Below are 14,640 nucleotides of genomic sequence, written 5' to 3' on the forward strand. Positions count from 1 at the left end.
ACAGAAAGAAACACCCAAGTTTGTCCTGCAGACACAACAAAGCTAAACGCTGAGTGTGTAGCCGTGAATTGTACACTTGCCATTGTCACTCGGAGGGGAAGCTGGCTGCAGGCTCTGCCTCTACAACCAGTCGGGGCTAGCCAAAACCACGACTGCTAGCACTACGGCTAACACTATGAATTAGCCCTCCTGCCGCTCGGCCATCTGGACATCAGACACACATTAGGCTACTGAAGGGCGGCACGGCTGGAAAGTGTCCGCAGGAGTGTCGTGTTAGTGTGTGGTCATTACGGTTAGCATCCAGGTTTGCGACGAAACAGAGAAGAAAAGATGCGATGACATCATACAAGTAGAAAAATGAGAGACCTATTTGATGAATATGACAATGTGTTGCTCTAAATACAATAACAATGCTGCTTCTGGCAACAATAAACATCCCATCACGTTCTATGTTAGAGCATGTCAAATTATTTATTATCCAAATGATTTATCTCCCATCTTTGCACGGCTGCTGAGACCATTTTTAGTTGTCTTGAGCAAACAACCAGTCATAAAAGGCCCTGGATCCTGTTTCCATGGAAACTGTGTGTATATGAGCGTGTGTTGTTATGTGTGTGTCTGTGTGTGTGTTTAATAAGATGATTGAGATTGTTAGCATAGTACAGAAGAGTATTCTGCACTGGTTGGCAGAATGATTGTAGGTTCATACGATAAAAATACAATTGAAGTACAACACGCACATCCCACAGACATGATATGATTACTTTTCATTTTAATGTTACACCTTTTTTGGTGTTATTGATAACATACATGTCAAGAGTGGAGGGGAGCAAAGATTTCATTGCGATAATTTTGCTTCTTAAAAAACGTTTCAATGTCTGGTTCAGAAGCTGAAATGCTGAGTGTAATTATTATGTATACAAAAACAACGCTGCTTTGTAGAGGAACAATCCTAAACTGCTATACTTTTAAAAAACAGTGGTGCATAAATCAAAGCCTTGAAGGTAACTGTACTTGAAGGTACTTCTCTTCATTTGTGTTTCATAAAAATAAAGGAGAATGGGGTTTATGATATGGGCATGCTCTCAGCCTAACGTCCTCTAGCACAGGGGTTCCCAAAGTGTGGGTCGGGACCCCCTGGGGGGTCACAAGACACAAATGGAGGGTTGTGAGATGTCTTCCAGAATGTTTTTTTTTTAAGTTATCTAAAAATATGTATAATTTTTTTGTTTGTTTGTTTGTTTGTTTATTTACCTTGTTATCTTATGAGTATCTTCCTTTTTGTTTGTACTGTTAATTTAAATTTTTTGTTTATTATTATTTTTTTGTAATTATTTTTTTTTTCTTCTCTGTTGGTTTTGTATTACTTAAATAATATGTTAACTTGTGGTGAACAAAGAAATACTGAAAAAATGTTACAACAAAAATAGTTGAAAGACAAAAGTTCTATAAAAAAGTAAACTTTAACCATTTATAGTAAAAAAAATTGACAAAAATAGTAGCTAAACTTGAAATAAAACCTTGAAAATAGAAAATGTAATGAGTTTTCTACCTTTCTCTTTGCCAGATGACTCGTAAGTTTAGAGTTAGTGACCAGTTACTTATCAAAAGCATCAGTAGCAGCAGGTTAATTCATAACAGCACAGGAAACAAAGCTACATGCTCATGTAGGTAGGCTAATTTTCTGCAGACCAGCTAAATGAAGCCACATTAAATCACTTTGAGGAACAGTGGGGGTCGCGAGTCTTTGGCACCTATATTTTGGGGGTCACAGGCTGAAAAGTTTGGGAACACCTGCTCTAGCGTGTACCAAGGAGGGTAAGGTGATCAGATAGAGGACGGCTAGTTTTGGTTGGGAAATAACGTAGAATAAAGGTATAACAAAAATGTGGATGTTAGTGATAGCCATCTAGAAATTACATTTATTTTCTTAGATGAACTTTTTTAATCACTCAACTGCACTCGTTTTTGTTGTGAATAAAAGGCGAAGGCATAGTTTTAAGGATCCAACAACAACATAAAGAACAGCTGTCAGTAAATTCTGTGTATGACATAATATCATGGCATCTGCATTGTGATAAGTATTGTATTGAGAGGATGTTGGTAATAGTTGGGTCAAAACTTCTTTCCTGGGAGCAAATTCTGCTCCTGGCCCTCTCCCATCCAGACATATCACTGTGTACTAATCCATCCACAACAGGTCACAAGCCAATGCTCAGGCCAACAAGAGAGCTTAACACACCCCGATGGGCCTTTGTACACACCAATTACTGCAGAGCAATGGGCGTTCCTTGCTTCCAGACCCTCTAAAGGCTGTTTGACCGTGTCTATGTTTTCTGGTGGGAAATCTGTACCATGACAAAAGTTTAAAAAGTCCACGAAAAGGGACAAGAAATGAGTGCACTGAAGGATTCAGCTGACAGTGCCAGAAACATTGGAAAACAGGTACACAGCCCTTGAAAGTAATTTTAAGTCATTTGAATGTAGAACAACTTAAAAACACCAAATGAGAGTTCCCTTGCAAAAGTTGATGGACAGGCTGCTTGACATAAAAGTGAGCTTTATTTCTTTGTCAAAAAGTTTTTGGCACATACTGATGAGTCATTACATCCTGCTGGTTGTTAAACTCTGGCGTGCAAGCAACAGCACCTCAAGGAGCTGTTGCATAAGCTTTAATCCGGTTACTTAGATTCTGTCCTGCCCTAACTCTCTCGTTGTGTATGCTTATCTTGATGAGGACAACAATATTTTAATGGAAATGAGCAGAATTCCTTCAAAAGAAGGACAGTGGGAATGACAGGGCCCTGAAGGACAGTCGACTTAATGAATAAGAGGGAGATAATCACTTAGAGATTGATGATAAAGTAGATAGCGTTATCCGTCTTCCCTTTGTTTTGGGGCATTTTTCAGTTTTAGAGGGCTGACAGAATATCAGGGTATCTACTGATCAGCACTTGTGTACATATAATTTCAACAACATTCTATAAAAAATGTGCCACCAATGTGGAGTTTTGACATGGACCAGGTTCTGACGATCAAAGAATTGAATCATTGATAATAGGAAGCAGGTGACAAGTGTGCAAGCATTTGTGTTTTAAATGGTAGTTTCTTGGGGTCAAACATTTTGGCCAGTTTATGCGAGTAGCCATGGCTAACTCCTCTGTCTTCTTACCTACTATTCAAATGGGATCTGTCTTGAATGGAGTCCTAAATGCATCCACAAGTACTGAGAGATAATAATCCAACAGTTTTTCATTGGCTCATGTTGAGGTGTTTGTGGTACTAAAATATTTATGGGGTCTGGAAGTCAACCCCAGCTACCCAACATTAATATGTTGTTACTGGTCTGAGGTCAAATACCGCCTCAGCACATTTCCTTTTTCTTTTCCCGTTCTTTTCCATTACTTAGAATAACAGCTGACTACTGTACAACCACTCTTCTTAAGTGCAGCCACAATGTTTGGACTTCAGACTTTAAGTTGGCTCCAATTTAGTTACTATTGGTCCAACCAAAAGTCTAATAAAGTTAACAGTATTATCTTAGACATGGATATTTAGTAGGGGCTTTCCAGCAATCTGTCAACTATGTAGAGTGCAAAAAGGTCAAGAAGATCACGTCTCACCTCAGTTTAAGCCTTTAAGGCAGGTAGTCAGCTCCCTCAAACCCATGCACAGTACAGTAACACCATAAGCCCATTAACTGCTACTGCAGAGCCTCGCTCTGTTGTGGCACTGGGAATATAAAGACAAAACATGCTGCCAATAATACTGAATTAAGGATACTGTAAGATCCAAAAGATCTGAACATGGACTGACTCGATTTGGTCAACCCAGAATATAAAATTAACCCAAAATAGTCACAGTAGGGCTGCCAACCCAACCATTAAACCATTAAAGCAAACCATTAGTCTTTAAGAAGAACTTTGGCAACCAAGTTTGAAATGGCTATTGATTGCCCACTTCCAACTGAACCAATCTGTTCCTTATCAACGATGGCAGTACAAAAGAATTATAGAGATTGTTTCAGTGTGGACCTTTAATCTTATAACATGGAAATTAGCAATATTCTGTTCAAATATATTCAGTTCATTTAGGGGTTCCAAGACAAAAATGTCTTCATTCACTGAATGGCCATGATCATCTGGTCCTCAGGCCTGCACTTCATTAAAACAGATATGACTTTGGAGTGGTCTATGTCATTGTCTGTGAACAGAGTTCATCACTGCACCCAGAAATGCTAATTCAGAGAAAGATGATGGACTGAGGAAAGAGGAAAACTGTCCTGTGGTCTGACAAATCCAAATTTGACATTATTCTTGGAGATCATCAAAGAGGAGAGAGACCACCAGGCTGGTTATCAGTGCACACTTCAAAAGTCAGCATCCGTGATGGTGTGAAGATGCATGAGTGCCCACAGCACGGGTAGCTTACACATCTGGGAAGGCACCATTCATGCTGAACAATACAGCAAAGGCTGCCATCTAGTAAATGCTTCTTTCAGGGAAGACCTTGCATATTTCTGCAAGACAATGCCAAACTACACTTAGCACGTATCACAAAAGCATGGCTCAGTAGTAGAGCAGGCTAGGTTTCAAACTGGCCTGCCTGCAGTCCCAAACAATTACAGACTGGAAACATTTGGGGTATCATGAAATGACTAATCTGAAAAAGGAGACCCCGGACATTTTCATTTCAAAGTTCCATGTACAGAGGTTGTAGTCCATGCGCAACTATCCCTTGATTGACACCCAGCCACAACCCACTGTTGCAAGTCTTTCCCCACTCTCTATCCACAAAGGCAAAACATGACCCAGAAAATAAAGTGAGAAGAAAAGAAGCCAGAGAGTATCAGAAAAACTTTGATTTTTATTAAGGAAACTACGCTATCAAGCAATTTGAGAGGCTTTAATTACTCTTCCATTCGTTTTGGAAAAAAAGAGACCTCTGCAGAAGAGATTTCTCTCCCACAAAATGTTACTGGGATGAAGATTGAGAACTCCTACTTATAGCAAGATGCGCAGCAATAAATTAATTCTGCTAACTGTATTCACTGCAAAGCTTCAAAGGAATACACCTTTTTTATACGCAGCTGCTTTATTTAGCATTTCTGCTAGCTGTAGTTACTAGGTCTGTGTGTTTTGAAGTGCAGGAGGTCTCGAGGGGGATGTTGCTTCCGAGTTTTAAAGGGATTTAAACTAAAATTATAAAGATGCAACCACTTGTCAGCTAATAGTTTTTTTTTAAAATGACTGTGCAAAAAAATATATATATTTAATCAGGGGCAATATCATGAAAAAGTGAGTCTCAACACCAATATTAATGGATGCTTATTAATTCTGTGTGAGCAGGTTTGTAGATAAATATTTAAATTATTTTATTTTCAAATTTAATTTGACACAAACAGCAGGCAGGCAGCAGGGCCTGGTTTTTGGAACATTTGGCCCAGCAGTCATCCACCCGGATCCCTCAGCAAACAGATAATTAGAAAAGACATGTCCTTCAAACAAAGCCCACCTGTTACAGATTTTTCATGAGCCCCACTAAAACAAGCAGGATTCTGAAAAGGAGGCACGCAATCCATGACAGAAAGGAAGTGGGGGAGAAGGGGTGTTGAAGGAGAAAGAGGCAGGGTCTGTCACAGAAAAAAAAGAACATCAGAGTGAGCCAGACAAATCATCAGAAGAGTTTGAGACACATCTGAAACGCAAAAAGCTCCCCTACTTTCCAGCAATCTCCCGTTCAGCCCACCCGTGCACCCTTCGACTCTGATCAGCCAGCCAAGGCCCTGCTCAGACATGCAGCGCCAGACACGGCCCCAGCCAGACCCTCCGCTGGCAGCTGACATCTGTATTCACAGCATGGAAAAACCAAACTACACAGAAACTCGATCCTCCTGCTCGTAGTGGGAAAGGAAAGCTTTGACCGATTTCTGGTGATTTAGAAAAGGTAGGAGTCGTAGAGTTGTACACAGCCTTCATGCTCCAGATGAGCAGTGTCATTACATAGTGGGAAGCCCCAGTTACTTTCTTGACATTCAAAACCTACAGCTAGGCTTATGCTGCATAGATGTCTTTGTCAGATCCGACTGCTGATGAAAAGTAGCTGAGGTTGCTGATTGAAGACCTGGGCTCAAGCCAAAGTCCCAAATTACTTTCTCTTGCTTACTTTTACTGGAAGAAGCTCTGTGCAGAAAGTTTTACTGTATGTGTGACTCCAGGGGAGTGTTCAGACAGGAAAGAGGACCTGGGCTTTTCTTGAGTTACTAAAAATCTTTAAGTATTTCATTATTAATTTTAGTACCATCAGCAGATTCCCCCATGGGTGATCAAGTTCATTAGAGGTATAGTATGTAGAAATGGGGATATTTGGAGAAATACGGGGTCAAATTCTAGACTTCAACACTCTCTTGCTCACCCCTCCCATTGGTGAAGCAAGAGTGGCCATTGAGGACAAGAAGCTCCTGTGATGCATAATAAAGGCTGATTTATACTTCTGCATCGAATCAACAGCGTAGCCTCCCGTACCTACGCAGAGGCCTACGCACATAGCTGACGTACACCTCCTCCAAAATGTAACTAGACATTGAATCGACGTGGGCCACAAGCCCTGTGATTGGTCCGCTTGTCATTGTGTTTTCCGCATTTACAGGACTTCGCAGACATCGTCCGCACATTGGCCGTGTATTTCATCTCCTCCTCTCTATTCTTCCCTGTTATCATGTCTGTATGATAAACAGTAACATCTATTAGCTGTAGATTAACATAACACACTCTGAATCGCTGTGGAAAAGTAAACACAGAGAGACCGCACTGACCTCAAGCGTTTCGGCAGAGAATTGCTGCGCAACACGGACACATCAACGCACAACTATGTGGTGCTCATGTCCACGTCGACCACTGCTGCGTAGGGGCGACGCAGAAGTATAAACCAGCCTTAAGTACAATCAACCATTTGTCATGTTTTACCATCAAAAACATCTATCAATATGAATGAGTTTACGCACAACAACCACTTTCCTCTTCTTCGTCTTCATTTCAAGCGATCTGCATCCTGGTAGTTTACTGTTTCACAGTATTTCACCAAGAAGATGGCATCGCACTAACTTTGCCATATACATGCGCCATCATGACCGCCACTTCACTCTTCCTCAGGCATTTATAACTTGTCTCCTTTCTTTGTTTAATGCAAGCTTTGTTGTTCAGAGCATCCTGCGAGACATAACAGCTTTTCTCCTTAATCAGGTCCTAATGATGCATTTTTAAAAAGGTGGTATATATTAACTAAATAAACCCTGTGGAGTGCTGGTTTGATTAGAAAGACTCTTCAATTCAAAACAAGTGAGCCACAGAAGAAGGTGGCGAGACTCCATGTGAATTTGTCTCGGGCAGTGGGTCCATACCATAGACTGTATAAAATATGGACGTAGTATCCGTGGCGTCAACCATCTGTTCCTGAGTGCTGTTTTGAAGCCAAACGGCAGCAGCCATATTGGAAATGCGGAACTCAGCCAGGCATAGTGTCACGTAAAGAGGCGGAGTTTGAGCCTCCTAGCCAACAGCTATGTGTTCCCATCCGGGAGTTAAGTCAGTCATGTCCTTATTTGGGCAAAAACTCGTAATCTTAATATCTTCTGAACCGGTGTGTATGTGGTTTCCGAAGTTTCTGCAGCCAGCCTCAAGCGGATTCTCGATGAATTGCAGTTTATAACACTTCCGCATGGGCTTCATAGTTTGAGACCGAAGTCTGCCACTTGGTCCACGCCTTGCAATTAAAGTAACCATAGACTGAGTGCCCCCACTGTATCGGTAGAAACAGCACATTGTTATTAGTGAATGCAATGAAAATCATCACACACGAAGACAGCTTTATCTTTTTTTCCTTTAAAAGTCTCCAAAACACACTACATCTTGTATCCTGGATTTTGTTGTGTATTTGAGACACGCGAACAAAACCTGTACAATACAGGACTGTTAAACAGAGGGCAGTAGTTGTGGTAATGGTAATACCGATAGACATGAAATTCTCCAAAGTATGCAGTTCTATTTGAAATGGTCAAAGGACAGGGAGTGTCTTAGTCTGCATAATTTTTTTAAGCCATTTAAAGCAAATTTGCAGTAGGTGATATTTGGAGATATCAATAAAGCCAACTTTATTTTAAACCTTTTTTATGCAGACACATCCAAGAAAACCTCCAAGATTCAATCAGCACACTTGGCGATGGCAGACAGGGTCCGCCTCTTAACACCAAGCACCAGTCTAAGTGACAGAGCAGAAACCCAGTCATATGCCACGGTGCCAGCCGGTTTTATGCTTAGCCAAGTCAGATTTGGCAGCGCCAACATGTTTGGCTGGGCACTGAATGTTGTATCGATGTAGAATACACAAACAGTCTGGCATAAAAGGTACTAAACAACTTTGTTTCTCCCCTCTCTTCAATTTTCTTGTTAATATCAAGGGACACGTCACCAGGCAAGGCTATGATGACAAATAAAACATTATTTCGGTTTGTTGTTAAATTTAGTCTCTGCAAAGTGGGACATAGTAAACAGGAATCTGTGCCATTTGAACATGACCTACTACAAGTTAAATTAAGCTATGAGACATATCGTAAACAGACTGTCCAAAGTCATGTCTTAAGTAATCAACGCTTGAGTGAGCAGTCCGTCCATGGCTCTAATTAATCAGGTAATCAGGGCTAATCAGCATTTAATGGATTTAACTAGCAGCAGTTATCTACAGTTAACATTTTCATCACCACTAATCACAGCTTAACCATATGTCCTAATGAGAACAGGGTGCATGTGGGGAGGTCAGAGGGGGCTCAATCTGACCCCTGACCAGAGAAGAAGGGTCTTGTTCTCCATGAGCACAGGTCGGTGTGAAAACTGGTTATTAAACCACCATAGTAGCCAAGTATCTGAGTGATCGTCAAAGTCGCCAACTTGAAGTGATTCTTGAGAAAATGTAAATGGTAAGAACACCTTTGATTTCACGCTCTTCAATAAGGTAGTTGACAAAACTGCCCTGCAATCAGAAGCTCTTTCAAGAAGCAGACTGAGCCCCAAATCAAACTGCAGAGATGTGAAGACGACCATCTTTCATATCAAAGCAGACAGGTGTGTGTGTGTGTGTGTGTGTGTGTGTGTGTGTGTGTGTGTGTGTGTGTGTGTGTGTGTGTGTGTGAGTGTGTGTGTGTGTGTTAGGTATGTGTGTGAGTGTGTGTGATCATTTGTGTCTCTGAGCTCATTACTACCCCCTATGTTCCCCTGTAAGATGTGGCTCTCTAGCAATGGCCGGGGCTCTGTATCCATAGCAACAGCTGCCAGATGAGTGCAGACTGTGGTGAAGGTAGTGATGGTTACAGACAGTCATAGTTTGCTGCCCCCGTATGGCCTAACAGGATATTACAAAAACAAATGAGAGCACGGCTACAAGGTCCAACACTTGTATAGACACAAAGACATGAGAGTTTCCAGTACAGAGAAGATGTGTGTAGAATAATGCCAGAAATGCATGCATTATATCTAAATACTAATGTAGACTGGGACTGGAAGTTTAGATCTGGATATCTTCACTGCATTATTTTGAAGCCAAACAAGATACCAAATAAGGTAAATACCATGGCTGGAGGCTAAATTTTACATCAACGCTTAAGATAAGTTAAGAGACTCTCTTCAGCATTCAGGGATTGTCTTCTTCATGTAGATGATTTCTCCTGCATTGTGGTTGTATGAGGTTTCTCTATGCTGTGTAAAGTGTACTCACATGCACCAATAATTGCCACCAACTGCATCCTCATACACACATTTTTTTGTTTATGCTCAGATGAAAGACCAGGCTTTCTTCGACACACTTATGGCTGAGGCAAGCACCTCTCCAATGAACCCTTCAAATAGGGTTTGTAGCTCTAAATTGAGGAAGCTCCAGACACTTAATAAAGCATATTGATATTGCTTTTATAGCATAAGCCGGAACCATTGATTTTCTTGGAGGGATATCTAACATAACTGAGGGATTTTGTTTCTTCCAATTGCGGCATATAAAAACCCATGGCATAGACCTGGCCCTCATGTTTCCATACGATCACCCCAGTCCAGTGTGCCGGTTAGTCGTTGCAGTATGGTCAAACAACAAAAACTCATTCTTTGACAGCTCTGCTCCATGTTTTGCAGAGATAGAAAAACACCAGATCCACCACGATCAGGGTTAAATCTCTGCTTTTATTGAGCACCTTCAAGTCTGTCTATATGCTTGCGAGTCCTGGAGCGGTTCTCCTGTTTATCATGTTCCAGATTGCTTTCATTGATCGAAGTCCTTCACACAGCCAAAAGAAATCCTCCAAGGATTGATTTCAGCACGTAGAGCCACCTAAGGGCTACAGAAAAAGGCGTCAATTTCCTCACTGCAGTCTGACGCTGAATTGAGAGATCATACACATAACTCATTAAGCTGGCCTGACGTGTGTATGCTATACATGTCTGTGTGTACGATAAATTTGAGGTTTTATGAATTGTTGGCTGCTGGTTAAAAAGTTCATTTTTTACAAAAGTGCTTTTCTGATTTGACAAACACCAGCCTCTGCTAGTCAAGGACTTCAACCAGTCCCTTCAGGATTTCACAGGTTTTTTTGTGATTTTTGAGGTCCAAAAAGCCTGATTTTGCGACAGCTTTTTGAAAAAATTGCAGTGAAAGTTGCGATTTTTTTGTACGCTTTTTTTCCCCAATAACATTTCAGGGGCAAGTAAATATGCTAAATTATTTGCAGTTGTTTTTTGTGTTGTTGGTAGCCTTACCAAAAAATGTTTGAGATTTCAACTAATTTAATAAGATATACTTTATTTGCGCACAGGTAACATCACAGAGAGTCTCCATCTTAATCTTCCAGACTTTGTGAAATACTGCACTGGCATATAATCAATTAAAAACAATATTATTTCACTTAAAACTGAGTAGTAAACATGACCCTTTCACATCTTTTTTTGAATGAATTGCCGGCATTATATTCAAATTGGGCAAATCATTTTCCTAAAACAAACAAAAGATTCTGTTTTCAACAGATGCTATGTTGTATATGTGCTATTTTCAAATGAAATGTTTGTTCAGTGTTTGTATTTATATTTCCCCCCCTACTTTGTAAACACTTGTACTAGAAAGAATACATTGTTGATAAATACAACTATAGCTTATTAATACTAAAAGGGTATTTGAGTATCTATAAATAACAACGTTATCATCGTCACTTGTCCGAGGCTGTCCTCACTTTTCACCCATTACCTGTGCGTATTTTGCTGTTGAAAAGTGAAAATATTGCACACCGTGCAAAACACTTTACCCCCACTTTCATGTAAAACATCTGGAAACTGACTTGCACGAACTTCGGCGGAAATATTAGTTGGTAAATGTATTTTTTTCGCATCGGACAAGTCTTCTTTTTGTCAACCGCTAACAGGGAAGTGAAATTGATGACGAAACCAATGACGTACAGAGGTTGAGGTTAAGCTGATTGGTCAAAATTGCAGGACAGGTGCGGTGATTGTATAAAATTGCAAGGCCGCACAGAAATTGTGCTGATTGGTTGAATTTGCGTTGATAGTTGCGATCACGATGTCGCATCTTCCTGGAGGGACTGTTCAACACTATCAACAACAATAGAGAGGCTGTTTCCTGGTTTATAGGTGATGAACACAATACTGAAAGTACTATACGCAGTTTTAGGGTCTTCAACTTACAGGAATTAATTATCCTATGACACAGAATGACTTTATAGTATCAACAAGTTTTTGGTGCAGAAGTTGTGCTCTAAATTAAAGAGTAAAAATCTAGAAACGTACAAGACAAGAGGTACAAACAAACCCCTATGAGAATGTAAAGTAAGTGAACAGTGCAGAACAACAGTTGAATTTGAAAGTCACTCTGCAAACTTTTGCAGTAGGGCCAAGATTCGCCCTGCTAATGATGTGATTATTGACTGACTGATGCATAAGCCAGAAGAGACGAGTATTTTGGAGGTAATTACCTCTCCATCATGGCCTCTTCTCATAGACAGGCGGCATTTCAAGACCAATGGGAGTATTAGTCTCTTGTGACAGGCCAGCTGATTGGCTTGCAGATTTAAAACAGATCCCCCAGCTAAATAGGCAAGATCAGCACTTTTACACAGAGAGGGACGAAGAAGGTTTGTTTGAGCGAGTGGATAAAGGACAAGATAAGAATTATTACTAGTAATGTCTAGGAAAAAGAGGCGGTCAGGTTAACTGACTTTACACTGAGCTTTTTTTGTTTAGGTCCAAAACGTGATGCCTCCACAGCTAGAGGGAAATGTGACAGTAAAGACATCGCCATGGATGGGGAAGAGATGAAAACAATGACAGGAGGACCCTGGGATACACTGAGATTAGACCTTCACACACTTCAGCTTTCATTCTACAAAGTGCTCTTTATGTACAAACACAACCAAAGAGGCCTGTGTCAGCAGAAAGAAATATCAGATTTGAATACAGTCTACCATAAATAAAGCATCCAGTGCACTTAGACAAGAGAGGACTTCTCTATCAAAAGATTAGTGCAAAATAAGTACTTGAAAAATGACAGAATTATGCCACATCAATCAATATCACACCTGTTACGGGGCAGTCTGCATCAGCTATTTGAGTGGTTTCTGTTGAATAAAATTGAGACTTCTAAGTAGCTTTAGAAATAAAAAAGTCAAATCAGAGCAGCTGAAGCACAGAGACTCTGACTTTTTGTCTCCGGTGTAAGTCTGAAATAACATGATCCTACACTTCCCATGATGCCAAGTTCTTTCAAACTTCAAACTACACCCATAAAGACAGCCCTGCTGACATTTCTCAGGTTATTTTTCAAACTTTGGCAAACCCACTACAAATATTTTCAAAGGTGGTCTGTGGAGAGTCCTCCTTATGACGAGGACACGGTTCTGTTGAAGTTCTCCAAAGTAAAGATGTAAACTCAATAAAAAGCGAAGAAAAACCATCAGCGATTTGATACCAAAGCTACAAATGAATGACCTGAAAACGACTGACTAAGCTGAAACTTTGCAAGTTCATTAGGTCTTAACAGTAGTGAGATGTATTACCATAATATCTTGTGGCCTCTCTCCCCCTGTATTTTATTTCACAGCAAGATAAATGAACAACTGCTGTGGTGTAATCAGTGGCAGGGTGCTAAGTCACCCCAGGCCCACAGCGGGTGAACACTGTACTGACAGACCAACCCCTGGTCACAGTGAGGGAGGGAGGGATAACATAAACAACAGGGGGAGAGATAGAGAAATTAAAGCCTGAGGAGGAGGGCAAGGAGGTGAATGAAAAGGGAGCAGAGAAAGGAAAAGAGACTGTAAGATGAAGAAAGGATGATGATAAACAAGAGTAGAGTAATGTGGGAGGGTTCTCTTAAGTGTATTCATCTCACACACAGGCCTGGAGTGAGGCAGGTTCCCCGTCTCTGTACAGTGTTGAGACTCTATGTCTTCATCACAGATTTCCTGGCTTCTAATTGGCCACGTGGGGGAGAGCCGGTTATTCTCTATGATTAACAGGGCAAGCTCATTAACTCTGCCACCAGGGGGCAGATGTCACTCAGGATCATTACCAGTGACGGACAGCATGAACTCAAAGTGTTCGTGTGAGTGTATTTGAATGCTGGTGAATTGTTGGTGTGTGGGGCTGTCTGTTGTAGGTGAGTGTGACTGTGACTGTTGAGTGTGTCTGTTGTATGTGTGTCTGTATAATAAAGCTGATGACCATAGTGGCCTTCAGAAGCTCACTTATGGGGTTTCCGAACTGATCTGAGCTGAGATAGCGTGCAGTTCATGCACAACAGCAGGAGGGGGGGACAAATGTGCTGCAAAATGTAATGCACATTTCTTTTATTTGTTTTTAACTAAATAAAGTGACCATTTATTCAATACATGGATAGAAAAGAGCAATAAAAGGTCCATTAAAATATCATAAAGGCCAAAATATTGTATTTAAATTCCTTTTGATTTTTCTAACTTTCAAAGTTTAATAAAGTAGAGATCTTAATATTTTAAATGAAAATTGTCACCTTTTTTTTTTTATGAAATTAGCAAAAAATTATTGGAGTGCCATTTTATGTTATGAACTAAAAATTTTCATCTTTGTATGATCACCATTAAAAATTAGCTCATCAACCACACATATTTTATTTGTACACAAATTGTTATTTCTCAATTAATAAATTCTCCATAAAATGAATTGAAAATATTGTAAATGTGAAAATGGCATTCAAAATTTGTACAATTCCCACATTGTTTCTTTCAAAATGCTCAAGTTTTTGAACAGCTGATAGATATGCTGATAATCAAAGAACAGGTTGGCTAATTGCTGTATATAAGGTTGATATCAGGTTATTGCTGTTGTTGTTGTTGTTATCTAATACACATGGTTACTACTTCTTAGCCAGTATCATGTTGTGGATTGATGTTCAATTAATTCTAAAATATAAAAGTACATTGGGTTATTCTGCAGATTTCAGAGCATGACTGAGATTTATGTAACAAGCAATATTGCACCGTGTTATTTTACACATCACAACAGAAAATACATCAAACACCAGACAGTTTTTACATCATCCTAAATGACATCATATCAAATCTGA

At 40.1% G+C, this 14,640-nt stretch overlaps 1 protein-coding gene across 1 annotated transcript in view; it reads right to left on the minus strand.

The window, feature by feature from the left end:
• magi1b (membrane associated guanylate kinase, WW and PDZ domain containing 1b) overlaps positions 1–14,640 on the minus strand; it is a 168,498-nt gene that overhangs the window by 82,996 nt on the left and 70,862 nt on the right.

Source organism: Notolabrus celidotus, chromosome 1 (genome assembly GCF_009762535.1).
Source record: "Notolabrus celidotus isolate fNotCel1 chromosome 1, fNotCel1.pri, whole genome shotgun sequence".
Taxonomy (NCBI): domain Eukaryota; kingdom Metazoa; phylum Chordata; class Actinopteri; order Labriformes; family Labridae; genus Notolabrus; species Notolabrus celidotus.